Consider the following 13,030-nt stretch of genomic DNA (forward strand, 5'->3'; position numbering starts at 1 on the left):
AAAAATTTTAGTCCGAAATTTTTTAAATGCATACGAAACAGCTGCATAATTGTTGCATTCTAATCTTACATTGTAAAAAAAGTTTACTATTGGCGGGAAGAAAATTTGGCCGATTTGGTCAATATCGGCCAAATTAAATTTTTCCCATCATCTGCCAAATTTAAGTTACTCTATTTATTCCCCCAAATGCGTGCTATTCCAGGCTTTAAAATAGGTTTTTCCATTTTTAATGGCGTTTTTTGGACAAAAATGTCCTTCGTCCCCCAAATTAAATTCCTGCCAAAGTATTTGGAATCCGCAACTTTTGGAAGAAAAAAGCTCTCCATTTTTAATAATTTCAGCATGATCTGCTTTTACAGAAAAACTCGAACAAAAAGGTTGAAATTTAACCTTGCAATTATGTAAAACTAATTAATAAAAAGTTAACTAAAAGATTATATCTTCTTTCACCTGCATTCTCCTAATTCTCAAAACTTGAATAGCAGCAGGGGGGAGATCTTCACTTGGAGGAGGGTCTTGGTTTTGATGAGGAACATGGTATGGTTCTATCAGTAAAGCCTGTTCTCGAATTGAATGCTGTTCTTGAATTGAAGACTGGTCCAATCCAGACACATCTCTTGTAAAAAGTTATCCAAGTAGCCTCCAAGGCAGTTAGTGCAATGAGTATCATCAACATTCATGATTTCATTGCAGTCCGTGCATAATTTTCTTTTTCCCTTCTCCTTTAATACTTGAGGCAGTTCCTTCTCTTCTTCTTCACCATCAATATCATTGAAATTATGAAGGCTTTGTAAAATGAAACAAGCATTCCTTTTCTATTAAGGTACTTTTTTGAAGCTTTTTATTTTCATCTATCTGTTCCCCACTTGCACTAGTGATATTGAAAAATGTGGTATAAGAATTCTCCAGATAAATTACAGTCCTCTTAGATATTTTTTGAACAATTTTTTAATAATAATGACGGTTAAAGTGTATCCAGATATAATTGGCAGTGGAAACAAGAATGCCTGTAACTTTTAATAGTCAAATACAATTGGAAAAGTCTTTTTTGCTTCTATTAGATAATCAAAAGTGCCATATTTGAATGTATTTTTGGTTGAGAAATTCGCGATTTTTAGCGGGTAAATTTGCGATTGCAAAAATTGAGCTTTTCTTCTACTTATGCTATAACCTATAATGCTCATTTTTACACCAGTGGTAGTTCAACCTTAGGTTAAGAAAGTTGTAAAATTTCAAGGCAAACAGAAAAGTCCTTCGAAAGATGTGGGATCCGAAATACCCCTTGGTAGCACTTTTCTGTGAAATATCAAATCTTCAACTTTTTACTAAAAACGGGGGTTATGTCTTCTTTTTTGAACAGTGGAATTAAAAGTTGGAAAGCGTTTAGTGTTGATGCATTAGTTTTATTGGTATCATTGATCATTTCGAAACAAATTGAAAACTACAATTTGATTGTTTTTATTGAGACGATAAACATATTGAACTTATATATTGCCTTTGTAATTTCTAAATAATTAAAGAACTTTGCTAATTCTCAAAACACTAAGCACAATTTGGCTATGAGGTCATTAAAGAGATCGTAAAATGTGTTATGTTCGAAAAACTGTTTTATCATCACTACCCCCGGTTTTGTTCAGAATTTGGATATTTCATGTTTCATAGAAAATTGCTACCAAGAGATATTTCGGGTCCCATATCTTCCGAAGAACTTTTCTGTTTGACTTGAAATTTGATTACCTTCTTGACCTGAGGTTTAACTACCACTGGTGTAAAAGTGAAAGCTTAATTTTCGTAATCGCAAATTTAACCGCTAAAAATCGCGAATTTTCAACCAAAAATACATTCAAATATGGCGCTTTTGGTCATCTAAACAAGAGAAACAATTTTTGCAATTATATTTGACTATCATCTGGCAATACACCTTCTTTCTATCATCGTCTGTCTGTTGGTTTAGGCCAGCGAGATGTATTTTATTCGCAACATGAAAGTGGCACTCCCGTGCGGGGAATCGAACCCCGGCCGCCTGGGTGAAAACCAGAAATCCTAACCACTAGACCACACGGGACATGTCTTTACGAAACGATTCTTCGTCGAGTACACCAAATCGTATTTATCCTTCCTAAAGTGACGCAAAAAGTCTTTTGATTGACACAAACCTAAAGCAACTCCAAGGACGAACTTTGGACACTCTTATGATCATAATCTGATACTTTGAGACAAGAAAACTGACGAGGCACTGCCCGGATTTGAACCGGGGATCTCCTGTTTACTAGACAGGCGCTTTAACCGCTAAGCCACAGCGCCGAATGATGTTGACGCAGGGAAATTTGAATGGCAATACTCTACGTACTTTGTTCATGTCGAAGAGTAGGTATTGGTCTGTCGATAGCCTTTTCACTTCATCTGGCAATACACCTTCTTTCTATCATCGTCTGTCTGTTGGTTTAGGCCAGCGAGATGTATTTTATTCGCAACATGAAAGTGGCACTCCCGTGCGGGGAATCGAACCCCGGCCGCCTGGGTGAAAACCAGAAATCCTAACCACTAGACCACACGGGACATGTCTTTACGAAACGATTCTTCGTCGAGTACACCAAATCGTATTTATCCTTCCTAAAGTGACGCAAAAAGTCTTTTGATTGACACAAACCTAAAGCAACTCCAAGGACGAACTTTGGACACTCTTATGATCATAATCTGATACTTTGAGACAAGAAAACTGACGAGGCACTGCCCGGATTTGAACCGGGGATCTCCTGTTTACTAGACAGGCGCTTTAACCGCTAAGCCACAGCGCCGAATGATGTTGACGCAGGGAAATTTGAATGGCAATACTCTACGTACTTTGTTCATGTCGAAGAGTAGGTATTGGTCTGTCGATAGCCTTTTCACTTCATCTGGCAATACACCTTCTTTCTATCATCGTCTGTCTGTTGGTTTAGGCCAGCGAGATGTATTTTATTCGCAACATGAAAGTGGCACTCCCGTGCGGGGAATCGAACCCCGGCCGCCTGGGTGAAAACCAGAAATCCTAACCACTAGACCACACGGGACATGTCTTTACGAAACGATTCTTCGTCGAGTACACCAAATCGTATTTATCCTTCCTAAAGTGACGCAAAAAGTCTTTTGATTGACACAAACCTAAAGCAACTCCAAGGACGAACTTTGGACACTCTTATGATCATAATCTGATACTTTGAGACAAGAAAACTGACGAGGCACTGCCCGGATTTGAACCGGGGATCTCCTGTTTACTAGACAGGCGCTTTAACCGCTAAGCCACAGCGCCGAATGATGTTGACGCAGGGAAATTTGAATGGCAATACTCTACGTACTTTGTTCATGTCGAAGAGTAGGTATTGGTCTGTCGATAGCCTTTTCACTTTCCTCTGGCAATACACCTTCTTTCTATCATCGTCTGTCTGTTGGTTTAGGCCAGCGAGATGTATTTTATTCGCAACATGAAAGTGGCACTCCCGTGCGGGGAATCGAACCCCGGCCGCCTGGGTGAAAACCAGAAATCCTAACCACTAGACCACACGGGACATGTCTTTACGAAAACGATTCTTCGTCGAGTACACCAAATCGTATTTATCCTTCCTAAAGTGACGCAAAAAGTCTTTTGATTGACACAAACCTAAAGCAACTCCAAGGACGAACTTTGGACACTCTTATGATCATAATCTGATACTTTGAGACAAGAAAACTGACGAGGCACTGCCCGGATTTGAACCGGGGATCTCCTGTTTACTAGACAGGCGCTTTAACCGCTAAGCCACAGCGCCGAATGATGTTGACGCAGGGAAATTTGAATGGCAATACTCTACGTACTTTGTTCATGTCGAAGAGTAGGTATTGGTCTGTCGATAGCCTTTTCACTTCATCTGGCAATACACCTTCTTTCTATCATCGTCTGTCTGTTGGTTTAGGTCCAGCGAGATGTATTTTATTCGCAACATGAAAGTGGCACTCCCGTGCGGGGAATCGAACCCCGGCCGCCTGGGTGAAAACCAGAAATCCTAACCACTAGACCACACGGGACATGTCTTTACGAAACGATTCTTCGTCGAGTACACCAAATCGTATTTATCCTTCCTAAAGTGACGCAAAAAGTCTTTTGATTGACACAAACCTAAAGCAACTCCAAGCACGAACTTTGGAGACTCTTATGATCATAATCTGATACTTTGAGACAAGAAAACTGTGACGAGGCACTGCCCGGATTGAACCGGGGACGCCGTGTTTACTAGACAGGCCTTTAACAACCGCTAAGCCACAGCGCCGAGGATGTTGACGCAGGGAAATTGAATGCAATACTCTACGTACTTTGTTCATGTCGAAGAGTAGGTATTGTCTGTCGATAGCCTTTTCATTTCATCTGGCAATCACCTTCTTTTATCATCGTCGGTCTGGTTGGTTTAGGTCAGCGAATGTATTTTATTCGCAACATGAAAGTGGCACCCCGTGCGGGGAATCGAACCCCGGACCGCCTGGGTGAAAACAGAAATCCTAACCACTAGACCACACGGGACATGTCTTGACAAAACGATTCTTCGTCGAGTACACCAAATCGGATTTATCCTTCCTAAAGGTGACGCAAAAGTCTTTTGATTGACACAAACCTAAAGCAACTCCAAGCACGAACTTTGGAGACTCTTATGATCATAATCTGATACTTTGAGACAAGAAAACTGACGAGCACTGCCCGGATTTGAACTCGGGATCTCCTGTTTACTAGACAGCGCTTTAAAAAGCCGCTAAGCAACGCGCAGAATGAGGTTGACGCAGGGAAATTTGAATGGCAATCTCTACGTACTTTGTCATGGTCGAGAGTAGGTATTGGTCTGTCGATAGCCTTTCAGTTCATCTGGCAATACACCTTCTTCTATCATCGTCTGTCTGTTGGTTTAGGTCAGCGAAGGTATTTTATTCGCAACATGAAAGTGGCACTCTCCCGTGCGGGAATCGAAACCCGGCCGCCTGGGTGAAAACAGAAATCCTAACCACTAGACCACACGGGACAGTCTTTACAAAACGATTCTTCGTCGAGTACACCAAATCGTATTTATCCTTCCTAAAGTGACGCAAAAAGTCTTTTGATTGACACAACCTAAAGCAACTCCAGGCACGAACTTTGGAGACTCTTATGATCATAATCTGATACTTTGAGACAAGAAAACTGACGAGGCACTGCCCGGATTTGAACCGGGGATCTCCTGTTTACTAGACAGGCGCTTAACCGCTAAGCCACAGCGCCGAATGATGTTGACGCAGGGAAATTTGAATGGCAATACTCTACGTACTTTGTTCATGTCGAAGAGTAGTATTGGTCTGTCGATACCTTTTTTCATTTCATCTGGCAATACACCTTCTTTCTATCATCGTCTGTCCTGTTGGTTTAGGTCAGCGAGATGTATGTTATTTCGCAACATGAAGTGGCACTCCCGTGCGGGGAATCGAACCCCGGCCGCCTGGGTGAAAACCAGAAATCCTAACCACTAGACCACACGGGACATGTCTTTACAAAACGATTCTTCGTCGAGTACACCAAATCGTATTTATCCTTCCTAAAGTGACGCAAAAAGTCTTTTGATTGACACAAACCTAAAGCAACTCCAAGCACGAACTTTGGAGACTCTTATGATCATAATCTGATACTTTGAGACAAGAAAACTGACGAGGCACTGCCCGGATTTGAACCGGGGATCTCCTGTTTACTAGACAGGCGCTTTAACCGCTAAGCCACAGCGCCGAATGATGTTGACGCAGGAAATTTGAATGCAATACTCTACGTACTTTGTTCATGTCGAAGAGTAGTATTGGTCTGTCGATAGCCTTTTCATTTCATCTGGCAATACACCTTCTTTCTATCATCGTCTGTCTGTTGGTTTAGGTCAGCGAGATGTATTTTATTCGCAACATGAAAGTGGCACTCCCGTGCGGGGAATCGAACCCCGGCCGCCTGGGTGAAAACCAGAAATCCTAACCACTAGACCACACGACCAAACGATTCTTCGTCGAGTACACCAAATCGTATTTATCCTTCCTAAAGTGACGCAAAAAGTCTTTTGATTGACACAAACCTAAAGCAACTCCAAGCACGAACTTTGGAGACTCTTATGATCATAATCTGATACTTTGAGACAAGAAAACTGACGAGGCACTGCCCCCGGATTTGAACCGGGGATCTCCTGTTTACTAGACAGGCTTTAAACCGCTAAGCCACAGCGCCGAATGATGTTGACGCAGGGAAATTTGAATGGCAATACTCTACGTACTTTGTTCATGTCGAAGAGTAGGTATTGGTCTGTCGATAGCCTTTTCATTTCATCTGGCAATACACCTTCTTTCTATCATCGTCCTGTCTGTTGGTTTAGGTCAGCGAGATGTATATTTAGTTCGCAACATGAAGTGGCACTCCCGTGCGGGGAATCGAACCCCGGCCGCCTGGGTGAAACCAGAAATCCTAACCACTAGACCACACGGGACATGTCTTTACAAAACGATTCTTCGTCGAGTACACCAAATCGTATTTATCCTTCCTAAAGTGACGCAAAAAGTCTTTTGATTGACACAAACCTAAAGCAACTCCAAGCACGAACTTTGGAGACTCTTATGATCATAATCTGATACTTTGAGACAAGAAAACTGACGAGCACTGCCCGGATTTGAACCGGGGATCTCCTGTTTACTAGACAGGCGCTTTAACCCGAAGGCCACAGCGCCGAATGAATGTGACGCAGGGAATTTGAATGGCAATACTCTACGTACTTTGTTCATGTCGAAGAGTAAGGTATTGGTCTGTCGATAGCTTTTCATTTCATCTGGCAATACACTTCTTTCTATCATCGTCTGTCTGTTTGGTTTAGGTCAGCGAGATGTATTTTATTCGCAACATGAAAGTGGCACTCCCGTGCGGGGAATCGACCCCGGCCGCCTGGGTGAAACCAGAAATCCTAAACCACTAGACCACACGGCATGTGCTTTACAAAACGATTCTTCGTCGAGTACACCAAATCGTATTTATCCTTCCTAAAGTGACGCAAAAAGTCTTTTGATTGACACAAACCTAAAGCAACTCCAAGCACGAACTTTGGAGACTCTTATGATCATATCTGATACTTAGACAAGAAAACTGACGAGGCACTGCCCGGATTTGAACCGGGGATCTCCTGTTTACTAGACAGGCGCTTTAACCGCTAAGCCACAGCGCCGAATGATGTTGACGCAGGGAAATTTGAATGGCAATACTCTACGTACTTTGTTCATGTCGAAGAGTAGGTATTGGTCTGTCGATAGCCTTTTCATTTCATCTGGCAATACACCTTCTTTCTATCATCGTCTGTCTGTTGGTTTAGGTCAGCGAGATGTATTTTATTCGCAACATGAAAGTGGCACTCCCGTGCGGGGAATCGAACCCCGGCCGCCTGGGTGAAAACCAGAAATCCTAACCACTAGACCACACGGGACATGTCTTTACAAAACGATTCTTCGTCGAGTATCCAAATCGTATTTATCCTTCCTAAAGTGACGCAAAAAGTCTTTTGATTGACACAAACCTAAAGCAACTCCAAGCACGAACTTTGGAGACTCTTATGATCATAATCTGATACTTTGAGACAAGAAAACTGACGAGGCACTGCCCGGATTTGAACCGGGGATCTCCTGTTTACTAGACAGGCGCTTTAACCGCTAACCACAGCGCCGAATGATGTTGACGCAGGGAAATTTGAATGGCAATACTCTACGTACTTTGTTCATGTCGAAGAGTAGGTATTGGTCTGTCGATAGCCTTTTCATTTCATCTGGCAATACACCTTCTTTCTATCATCGTCTGTCTGTTGGTTTAGGTCAGCGAGATGTATTTTATTCGCAACATGAAAGTGGCACTCCCGTGCGGGGAATCGAACCCCGGCCGCCTGGGGAAACCAGAAATCCTAACCACTAGACCACACGGGACATGTCTTTACAAAACGATTCTTCGTCGAGTACAACCAAATCGTTTTATCCTTCCTAAAGTGACGCAAAAAGTCTTTTGATTGACACAAACCTAAAGCAACTCCAAGCACGAACTTTGGAGACTCTTATGATCATAATCTGATACTTTGAGACAAGAAAACTGACGAGGCACTGCCCGGATTTGAACCGGGGATCTCCTGTTTACGAGACAGGCGCTTTAACCGCTAAGCCACAGCGCCGAATGATGTTGACGCAGGGAAATTTGAATGGCAATACTCTACGTACTTTGTTCATGTCGAAGAGTAGGTATTGGTCTGTCGATAGCCTTTTTCATTTCATCTGGCAATACACCTTCTTTCTATCATCGTCTGTCTGTTGGTTTAGGTCAGCGAGATGTATTTTATTTCGCACATGAAAGGGGCACCCCGTGCGGGGAATCGAACCCCGGCCGCCTGGGTGAAAACCAAAATCCTACCACTAGACCACACGGGACATGTCTTTACAAAACGATTCTTCGTCGAGTACACCAAATCGTATTTATCCTCCTCCTAAAGTGACGCAAAAAGTCTTTTGATTGACACAAACCTAAAGCAACTCCAAGGACGAACTTTGGACTCTTATGATAATCTGATAATGACTTGAGAACAAGAAAACTGACGAGGCACTGCCCGGATTTGAACCGGGGATCTCCTGTTTACTAGACAGGCGCTTTAACCCGCTAAGCCACAGCGCCGAATGATGTTGACGCAGGAAATTTGAATGGCAATACTCTACGTACTTTGTTCATGTCGAAGAGTAGGTATTGGTCTGTCGATAGCCTTTTCATTTCATCTGGCAATACACCTTCTTTTCTATCATCGTCTGTCTGTTGGTTTAGGTCAGCGAGATGTATTTTATTCGCAACATGAAAGTGGCACTCCCGTGCGGGGAATCGAACCCCGGCCGCCTGGGTGAAAACCAGAAATCCTAACCACTAGACCACACGGGACATGTCTTTACAAACGATTCTTCGTCGAGTACACCAAATCGTATTTATCCTTCCTAAGTGACGCAAAAAGTCTTTTGATTGACACAAACCTAAAGCAACTCCAAGCACGAACTTTGGAGACTCTTATGATCATAATCTGATACTTTGAGACAAGAAAACTGACGAGGCACTGCCCGGATTTGAACCGGGGATCTCCTGTTTACTAGAAGGCAGGCTTTAACCGCTAAGCCACAGCGCCGAATGATGTTGACGCAGGGAAATTTGAATGGCAATACTCTACGTACTTTGTTCATGTCGAAGAGTAGGTATTGGTCTGTCGATAGCCTTTTCATTTCATCTGGCAATACACCTTCTTTCTATCATCGTCTGTCTGTTGGTTTAGGTCAGCGAGATGTATTTTATTCGCAACATGAAAGTGGCACTCCCGTGCGGGGAATCGAACCCCGGCCGCCTGGGTGAAAACCAGAAATCCTAACCACTAGACCACACGGGACATGTCTTTACAAAACGATTCTTCGTCGAGTACACCAAATCGTATTTATCCTTCCTAAAGTGACGCAAAAAGTCTTTTGATTGACACAAACCTAAAGCAACTCCAAGCACGAACTTTGGAGACTCTTATGATCATAATCTGATACTTTGAGACAAGAAAACTGACGAGGCACTGCCCGGATTTGAACCGGGGATCTCCTGTTTACTAGACAGGCGCTTTAACCGCTAAGCCACAGCGCCGAATGATGTTGACGCAGGGAAATTTGAATGGCAATACTCTACGTACTTTGTTCATGTCGAAGAGTAGGTATTGGTCTGTCGATAGCCTTTTCATTTCATCTGGCAATACACTTCTTTCTATCATCGTCTGTCTGTTGGTTTAGGTCAGCGAGATGTATTTTATTCGCAACATGAAAGTGGCACTCCCGTGCGGGGAATCGAACCCCGGCCGCCTGGGTGAAAACCAGAAATCCTAACCACTAGACCACACGGGACATGTCTTTACAAAACGATTCTTCGTCGAGTACACCAAATCGTATTTATCCTTCCTAAAGTGACGCAAAAAGTCTTTTGATTGACACAAACCTAAAGCAACTCCAAGCACGAACTTTGGAGACTCTTATGATCATAATCTGATACTTTGAGACAAGAAAACTGACGAGGCACTGCCCGGATTTGAACCGGGGATCTCCTGTTTACTAGACAGGCGCTTTAACCGCTAAGCCACAGCGCCGAATGATGTTGACGCAGGGAAATTTGAATGGCAATACTCTACGTACTTTGTTCATGTCGAAGAGTAGGTATTGGTCTGTCGATAGCCTTTTCATTTCATCTGGCAATACACCTTCTTTCTATCATCGTCTGTCTGTTGGTTTAGGTCAGCGAGATGTATTTTATTCGCAACATGAAAGTGGCACTCCCGTGCGGGGAATCGAACCCCGGCCGCCTGGGTGAAAACCAGAAATCCTAACCACTAGACCACACGGGACATGTCTTTACAAAACGATTCTTCGTCGAGTACACCAAATCGTATTTATCCTTCCTAAAGTGACGCAAAAAGTCTTTTGATTGACACAAACCTAAAGCAACTCCAAGCACGAACTTTGGAGACTCTTATGATCATAATCTGATACTTTGAGACAAGAAAACTGACGAGGCACTGCCCGGATTTGAACCGGGGATCTCCTGTTTACTAGACAGGCGCTTTAACCGCTAAGCCACAGCGCCGAATGATGTTGACGCAGGGAAATTTGAATGGCAATACTCTACGTACTTTGTTCATGTCGAAGAGTAGGTATTGGTCTGTCGATAGCCTTTTCATTTCATCTGGCAATACACCTTCTTTCTATCATCGTCTGTCTGTTGGTTTAGGTCAGCGAGATGTATTTTATTCGCAACATGAAAGTGGCACTCCCGTGCGGGGAATCGAACCCCGGCCGCCTGGGTGAAAACCAGAAATCCTAACCACTAGACCACACGGGACATGTCTTTACAAAACGATTCTTCGTCGAGTACACCAAATCGTATTTATCCTTCCTAAAGTGACGCAAAAAGTCTTTTGATTGACACAAACCTAAAGCAACTCCAAGCACGAACTTTGGAGACTCTTATGATCATAATCTGATACTTTGAGACAAGAAAACTGACGAGGCACTGCCCGGATTTGAACCGGGGATCTCCTGTTTACTAGACAGGCGCTTTAACCGCTAAGCCACAGCGCCGAATGATGTTGACGCAGGGAAATTTGAATGGCAATACTCTACGTACTTTGTTCATGTCGAAGAGTAGGTATTGGTCTGTCGATAGCCTTTTCATTTCATCTGGCAATACACCTTCTTTCTATCATCGTCTGTCTGTTGGTTTAGGTCAGCGAGATGTATTTTATTCGCAACATGAAAGTGGCACTCCCGTGCGGGGAATCGAACCCCGGCCGCCTGGGTGAAAACCAGAAATCCTAACCACTAGACCACACGGGACATGTCTTTACAAAACGATTCTTCGTCGAGTACACCAAATCGTATTTATCCTTCCTAAAGTGACGCAAAAAGTCTTTTGATTGACACAAACCTAAAGCAACTCCAAGCACGAACTTTGGAGACTCTTATGATCATAATCTGATACTTTGAGACAAGAAAACTGACGAGGCACTGCCCGGATTTGAACCGGGGATCTCCTGTTTACTAGACAGGCGCTTTAACCGCTAAGCCACAGCGCCGAATGATGTTGACGCAGGGAAATTTGAATGGCAATACTCTACGTACTTTGTTCATGTCGAAGAGTAGGTATTGGTCTGTCGATAGCCTTTTCATTTCATCTGGCAATACACCTTCTTTCTATCATCGTCTGTCTGTTGGTTTAGGTCAGCGAGATGTATTTTATTCGCAACATGAAAGTGGCACTCCCGTGCGGGGAATCGAACCCCGGCCGCCTGGGTGAAAACCAGAAATCCTAACCACTAGACCACACGGGACATGTCTTTACAAAACGATTCTTCGTCGAGTACACCAAATCGTATTTATCCTTCCTAAAGTGACGCAAAAAGTCTTTTGATTGACACAAACCTAAAGCAACTCCAAGCACGAACTTTGGAGACTCTTATGATCATAATCTGATACTTTGAGACAAGAAAACTGACGAGGCACTGCCCGGATTTGAACCGGGGATCTCCTGTTTACTAGACAGGCGCTTTAACCGCTAAGCCACAGCGCCGAATGATGTTGACGCAGGGAAATTTGAATGGCAATACTCTACGTACTTTGTTCATGTCGAAGAGTAGGTATTGGTCTGTCGATAGCCTTTTCATTTCATCTGGCAATACACCTTCTTTCTATCATCGTCTGTCTGTTGGTTTAGGTCAGCGAGATGTATTTTATTCGCAACATGAAAGTGGCACTCCCGTGCGGGGAATCGAACCCCGGCCGCCTGGGTGAAAACCAGAAATCCTAACCACTAGACCACACGGGACATGTCTTTACAAAACGATTCTTCGTCGAGTACACCAAATCGTATTTATCCTTCCTAAAGTGACGCAAAAAGTCTTTTGATTGACACAAACCTAAAGCAACTCCAAGCACGAACTTTGGAGACTCTTATGATCATAATCTGATACTTTGAGACAAGAAAACTGACGAGGCACTGCCCGGATTTGAACCGGGGATCTCCTGTTTACTAGACAGGCGCTTTAACCGCTAAGCCACAGCGCCGAATGATGTTGACGCAGGGAAATTTGAATGGCAATACTCTACGTACTTTGTTCATGTCGAAGAGTAGGTATTGGTCTGTCGATAGCCTTTTCATTTCATCTGGCAATACACCTTCTTTCTATCATCGTCTGTCTGTTGGTTTAGGTCAGCGAGATGTATTTTATTCGCAACATGAAAGTGGCACTCCCGTGCGGGGAATCGAACCCCGGCCGCCTGGGTGAAAACCAGAAATCCTAACCACTAGACCACACGGGACATGTCTTTACAAAACGATTCTTCGTCGAGTACACCAAATCGTATTTATCCTTCCTAAAGTGACGCAAAAAGTCTTTTGATTGACACAAACCTAAAGCAACTCCAAGCACGAACTTTGGAGACTCTTATG

At 43.3% G+C, this 13,030-nt stretch overlaps 30 non-coding genes across 30 annotated transcripts; all 30 read right to left on the minus strand.

The window, feature by feature from the left end:
• Nucleotides 1-1,993: 1,993 nt before the first annotated feature.
• On the minus strand, nucleotides 1,994-2,065 carry Trnae-uuc (transfer RNA glutamic acid (anticodon UUC)). The gene has a single exon. It is a non-coding gene; the product is annotated as a tRNA-Glu (tRNA).
• A 166-nt stretch (nucleotides 2,066-2,231) lies between these two features.
• Trnat-agu (transfer RNA threonine (anticodon AGU)) lies at nucleotides 2,232-2,304 on the minus strand. The gene has a single exon. It is a non-coding gene; the product is annotated as a tRNA-Thr (tRNA).
• Nucleotides 2,305-2,487: 183 nt separating this feature from the next.
• Nucleotides 2,488-2,559, minus strand: Trnae-uuc (transfer RNA glutamic acid (anticodon UUC)). Its single transcript has one exon. It is a non-coding gene; the product is annotated as a tRNA-Glu (tRNA).
• A 166-nt stretch (nucleotides 2,560-2,725) lies between these two features.
• Nucleotides 2,726-2,798, minus strand: Trnat-agu (transfer RNA threonine (anticodon AGU)). Its single transcript has one exon. It is a non-coding gene; the product is annotated as a tRNA-Thr (tRNA).
• Nucleotides 2,799-2,981: 183 nt separating this feature from the next.
• Trnae-uuc (transfer RNA glutamic acid (anticodon UUC)) lies at nucleotides 2,982-3,053 on the minus strand. Its single transcript has one exon. It is a non-coding gene; the product is annotated as a tRNA-Glu (tRNA).
• Nucleotides 3,054-3,219: 166 nt separating this feature from the next.
• Trnat-agu (transfer RNA threonine (anticodon AGU)) lies at nucleotides 3,220-3,292 on the minus strand. The gene has a single exon. It is a non-coding gene; the product is annotated as a tRNA-Thr (tRNA).
• Nucleotides 3,293-3,476: 184 nt separating this feature from the next.
• Nucleotides 3,477-3,548, minus strand: Trnae-uuc (transfer RNA glutamic acid (anticodon UUC)). The gene has a single exon. It is a non-coding gene; the product is annotated as a tRNA-Glu (tRNA).
• A 167-nt stretch (nucleotides 3,549-3,715) lies between these two features.
• On the minus strand, nucleotides 3,716-3,788 carry Trnat-agu (transfer RNA threonine (anticodon AGU)). The gene has a single exon. It is a non-coding gene; the product is annotated as a tRNA-Thr (tRNA).
• Nucleotides 3,789-3,972: 184 nt separating this feature from the next.
• On the minus strand, nucleotides 3,973-4,044 carry Trnae-uuc (transfer RNA glutamic acid (anticodon UUC)). Its single transcript has one exon. It is a non-coding gene; the product is annotated as a tRNA-Glu (tRNA).
• A 1,400-nt stretch (nucleotides 4,045-5,444) lies between these two features.
• Nucleotides 5,445-5,516, minus strand: Trnae-uuc (transfer RNA glutamic acid (anticodon UUC)). Its single transcript has one exon. It is a non-coding gene; the product is annotated as a tRNA-Glu (tRNA).
• A 166-nt stretch (nucleotides 5,517-5,682) lies between these two features.
• Nucleotides 5,683-5,755, minus strand: Trnat-agu (transfer RNA threonine (anticodon AGU)). Its single transcript has one exon. It is a non-coding gene; the product is annotated as a tRNA-Thr (tRNA).
• Nucleotides 5,756-7,144: 1,389 nt separating this feature from the next.
• Nucleotides 7,145-7,217, minus strand: Trnat-agu (transfer RNA threonine (anticodon AGU)). The gene has a single exon. It is a non-coding gene; the product is annotated as a tRNA-Thr (tRNA).
• Nucleotides 7,218-7,400: 183 nt separating this feature from the next.
• Trnae-uuc (transfer RNA glutamic acid (anticodon UUC)) lies at nucleotides 7,401-7,472 on the minus strand. Its single transcript has one exon. It is a non-coding gene; the product is annotated as a tRNA-Glu (tRNA).
• A 656-nt stretch (nucleotides 7,473-8,128) lies between these two features.
• On the minus strand, nucleotides 8,129-8,201 carry Trnat-cgu (transfer RNA threonine (anticodon CGU)). Its single transcript has one exon. It is a non-coding gene; the product is annotated as a tRNA-Thr (tRNA).
• Nucleotides 8,202-8,878: 677 nt separating this feature from the next.
• On the minus strand, nucleotides 8,879-8,950 carry Trnae-uuc (transfer RNA glutamic acid (anticodon UUC)). The gene has a single exon. It is a non-coding gene; the product is annotated as a tRNA-Glu (tRNA).
• A 421-nt stretch (nucleotides 8,951-9,371) lies between these two features.
• On the minus strand, nucleotides 9,372-9,443 carry Trnae-uuc (transfer RNA glutamic acid (anticodon UUC)). The gene has a single exon. It is a non-coding gene; the product is annotated as a tRNA-Glu (tRNA).
• A 166-nt stretch (nucleotides 9,444-9,609) lies between these two features.
• Trnat-agu (transfer RNA threonine (anticodon AGU)) lies at nucleotides 9,610-9,682 on the minus strand. The gene has a single exon. It is a non-coding gene; the product is annotated as a tRNA-Thr (tRNA).
• Nucleotides 9,683-9,864: 182 nt separating this feature from the next.
• Trnae-uuc (transfer RNA glutamic acid (anticodon UUC)) lies at nucleotides 9,865-9,936 on the minus strand. Its single transcript has one exon. It is a non-coding gene; the product is annotated as a tRNA-Glu (tRNA).
• A 166-nt stretch (nucleotides 9,937-10,102) lies between these two features.
• On the minus strand, nucleotides 10,103-10,175 carry Trnat-agu (transfer RNA threonine (anticodon AGU)). Its single transcript has one exon. It is a non-coding gene; the product is annotated as a tRNA-Thr (tRNA).
• A 183-nt stretch (nucleotides 10,176-10,358) lies between these two features.
• Trnae-uuc (transfer RNA glutamic acid (anticodon UUC)) lies at nucleotides 10,359-10,430 on the minus strand. The gene has a single exon. It is a non-coding gene; the product is annotated as a tRNA-Glu (tRNA).
• A 166-nt stretch (nucleotides 10,431-10,596) lies between these two features.
• Trnat-agu (transfer RNA threonine (anticodon AGU)) lies at nucleotides 10,597-10,669 on the minus strand. Its single transcript has one exon. It is a non-coding gene; the product is annotated as a tRNA-Thr (tRNA).
• Nucleotides 10,670-10,852: 183 nt separating this feature from the next.
• Nucleotides 10,853-10,924, minus strand: Trnae-uuc (transfer RNA glutamic acid (anticodon UUC)). The gene has a single exon. It is a non-coding gene; the product is annotated as a tRNA-Glu (tRNA).
• Nucleotides 10,925-11,090: 166 nt separating this feature from the next.
• Trnat-agu (transfer RNA threonine (anticodon AGU)) lies at nucleotides 11,091-11,163 on the minus strand. Its single transcript has one exon. It is a non-coding gene; the product is annotated as a tRNA-Thr (tRNA).
• Nucleotides 11,164-11,346: 183 nt separating this feature from the next.
• Trnae-uuc (transfer RNA glutamic acid (anticodon UUC)) lies at nucleotides 11,347-11,418 on the minus strand. Its single transcript has one exon. It is a non-coding gene; the product is annotated as a tRNA-Glu (tRNA).
• A 166-nt stretch (nucleotides 11,419-11,584) lies between these two features.
• Trnat-agu (transfer RNA threonine (anticodon AGU)) lies at nucleotides 11,585-11,657 on the minus strand. Its single transcript has one exon. It is a non-coding gene; the product is annotated as a tRNA-Thr (tRNA).
• Nucleotides 11,658-11,840: 183 nt separating this feature from the next.
• Trnae-uuc (transfer RNA glutamic acid (anticodon UUC)) lies at nucleotides 11,841-11,912 on the minus strand. The gene has a single exon. It is a non-coding gene; the product is annotated as a tRNA-Glu (tRNA).
• A 166-nt stretch (nucleotides 11,913-12,078) lies between these two features.
• On the minus strand, nucleotides 12,079-12,151 carry Trnat-agu (transfer RNA threonine (anticodon AGU)). Its single transcript has one exon. It is a non-coding gene; the product is annotated as a tRNA-Thr (tRNA).
• A 183-nt stretch (nucleotides 12,152-12,334) lies between these two features.
• On the minus strand, nucleotides 12,335-12,406 carry Trnae-uuc (transfer RNA glutamic acid (anticodon UUC)). Its single transcript has one exon. It is a non-coding gene; the product is annotated as a tRNA-Glu (tRNA).
• Nucleotides 12,407-12,572: 166 nt separating this feature from the next.
• Nucleotides 12,573-12,645, minus strand: Trnat-agu (transfer RNA threonine (anticodon AGU)). The gene has a single exon. It is a non-coding gene; the product is annotated as a tRNA-Thr (tRNA).
• Nucleotides 12,646-12,828: 183 nt separating this feature from the next.
• Trnae-uuc (transfer RNA glutamic acid (anticodon UUC)) lies at nucleotides 12,829-12,900 on the minus strand. Its single transcript has one exon. It is a non-coding gene; the product is annotated as a tRNA-Glu (tRNA).
• Between the last annotated feature and the right edge of the window lie 130 nt (nucleotides 12,901-13,030).

Source organism: Clytia hemisphaerica, unplaced genomic scaffold (assembly GCF_902728285.1).
Source record: "Clytia hemisphaerica strain Z4C2 unplaced genomic scaffold, Clytia hemisphaerica genome assembly, whole genome shotgun sequence".
NCBI lineage: Eukaryota > Metazoa > Cnidaria > Hydrozoa > Leptothecata > Clytiidae > Clytia > Clytia hemisphaerica.